The sequence below is a fragment of the Cebus imitator genome, unplaced genomic scaffold, assembly GCF_001604975.1.
Source record: "Cebus imitator isolate Cc_AM_T3 unplaced genomic scaffold, Cebus_imitator-1.0 Scaffold415, whole genome shotgun sequence".
Taxonomy (NCBI): domain Eukaryota; kingdom Metazoa; phylum Chordata; class Mammalia; order Primates; family Cebidae; genus Cebus; species Cebus imitator.
In genome coordinates, this window is record NW_016107730.1 from 1,311,446 (window position 1) to 1,314,136 (window position 2,691).

Below are 2,691 nucleotides of genomic sequence, written 5' to 3' on the forward strand. Positions count from 1 at the left end.
CCTGTAATCCCAGCACTTTGGGAGGCCGAGGCTGGTGGATCACGAGGTCAAGAGATTGAGACCATCCTGGTCAACATGGTGAGACCCCGTCTCTACCAAAAATACAAAAAATTAGCTGGGCATGGTGGCGCGTGCCTGTAATCCCAGCTTCTCAGGAGGCTGAGGCAGGAGAATTGCCTGAACCCAGGAGGCGGAGGTTGCGGTGAGCCGAGATCGCGCCATTGCACTCCGGCCTGGGTAACGAGAGCGAAACTCCGTCTCAAAAAAAAAAAAAAGATAGAGACAGGGTTTCTCCATGTTGGTCAGGCTGGTCTTGAACTCCTGACCTCAGGAGACCCACCTGCCTTGGCCTCCCAAAGTGCTGAGATTATAGGCATGAGCCACCGTGCCCAACCAAAATATGTTTTTACATTTATATAAATGTAAAAAACCTTGACCCTTACCTCATACCATATACAAAAAATAACGAGTAATATTTAAGTGTAAGAGGTAAAATAATGCAACTAGAAAAAAATATTGAAAATTTTTTTCAATATTTCAATATTTGCCACAAAAAGCATAAAAAAGAAGAAATAAGTTTGACTTCATCAACATTGAAATCCTTTGTTCCTCAAAAGACACTGTTTAGTAGAAAACTAAAAGACAAGCCACAGGACAGGCATAAGACATCCCCCAGCACTATGGGAGGCAGTAACAGGAGGAGGCTTGAACTCGCTTGAGGCCAGCTCAAGACCAGCCTGGACAACATAGTGAGATCTCATTTCTACCAAAAAAAAAAAATTAGTCAGGCGTGGTGGCACACACCTGTAGTCCCAAATACCTGGGAGACTGAGGTGGGAGGATCCCTTGTTCCCAGGAGTTTGAGGCTGCAGTGAGTTGTGATCAGGCTGCTGCACTCCAGGCTGAGCAACGTAGTGAGATCTCATCTCAAATAACATAAAATTCTGAAAATGAAAACTAATCTATATTGCCTGGAAGCAAAACAGTGGCTGCCTGGGAACATGGCAGTAGGGAAGTGAGGGGTAGATTATAAAGGAGTACAGGGAAACTCATGGAGGTGAAGAACATGTTCATTATCTTGCTTGTGGTAATGGTTTCACTGGTATATACATTTTTTTTGTTGTTTTTTTGTTTATTTGTTTGTTTTTGTTTTTTTGAGACAGAGTCTCCCTCCGTTGCCCCGGCTGGAGTATGATGGTGCGATCTCAGCTCACTGCAACCTCTGCCTCCCAGGTTCAAGTGATTCTCCTGCCTCAGTCTCCTAACTAACTGGGATTACAGGCACCCGTCACCGTGCTCAGCTAATTTTTGTATTTTTACTAGAGACAGGGTTTCACCATCTTGGCCAGGCTGGTCTTGAACTCCTGACCTCATGATCCACCCGCATTGGCCTCCAAAAGTGCTGGGATTACAGGCATGAGCCACTGTGCCTGGCTATGCATGTATTAAAACTAATCAAATTGACACTTTTTTTTTTTTGAGACGGAGTTTCACTCTTGTTACCCAGGCTGGAGTGCAATGGCGCGATCTCGTCTCACCGCAGCCTCCGCCTCCTGGGTTCAGGCAATTCTCCTGCCTCAACCTCCTGAGTAACTGAGATTACAGGCACGCGCCACCATGCCCAGCTAATGTTTTGTATTTTTAGTAGAGACGGGGTTTCACCATGTTGACCAGGATGGTCTCGATCTCTTGACCTCGTGATCCATCTGCCTTGGCCTCCCAAAGTGCTGGGATTACAGGCTTGAGCCACCGCGCCTGGCCAAATTGTACACTTTATATGCCGTTTATTGTACATTAATTATATATCAGGAAAGCTGTTTTAAAAATACAATAAAATAGCAATCATAACATGTACTTTTTGGCAGTTTATAAAGCACTATGTGAGCTTCACAACACCCTAGTGAGGTAAAGAGCCAGGCAGTAGTTTCCCGGTTTCACAGATGAAACACTGAGGCTGGGAGAGACGACAGGGTTTGCCCCAAGCTACAGCACAATGATGTAAGTGAGCTGGATTGGGGCCTATGCCTTGGGTTGGATTAGCAGGGTAAAGAGGGCTAGAATTAGATTCCAGCCTGTCTCAGCCATTTATAGCTGGGTTCCTCGCGTTATTGCTTTATTTATTATTTTATTGTGAAAAAAATATGCATAAAACATACATATCTGGCTGGGCGTGGTGGCTCACTCCTGTAATCCCACCACTTTGGGAGGCTGAGGCAGGCAGATCACCTGAGGTCAGCCGTTCAAGACCAGCCTGGCCAACATGGTGAAGCCCCATCTCTACCAAAAATACAAAAACTAGCCTGGTGTGGTGGCACACACCTGTAATCCCAGCTACTCCGGAGGCTGAGGTAGGAGAATCACTTGGCCAAGGCGGGAGAATCGCTTGAACCTGAGAGGCAGAGGTTGCAGTGAACCAAGATCATGCCCCTGCACTCCAGGCTGGGCAACAGAGCAAGACTCTCTTAAAAAAAAAAGTACACGCAGCCCGGGCGCGGTGGCTCAAGCCTGTAATCCCAGCACTTTGGGAGGCTGAGGCGGGTGGATCATGAGGTCAAGAGATCGAGACCATCCTGGTCAACATGGTGAAACCTCGTCTCTACTAAAAATACAAAAAATTAGCTGGGCATGGTGGCACGTGCCTGTAGTCCCAGCTGCTCGGGAGGCTGAGGCAGGAGAATTGCCTGAACCCGG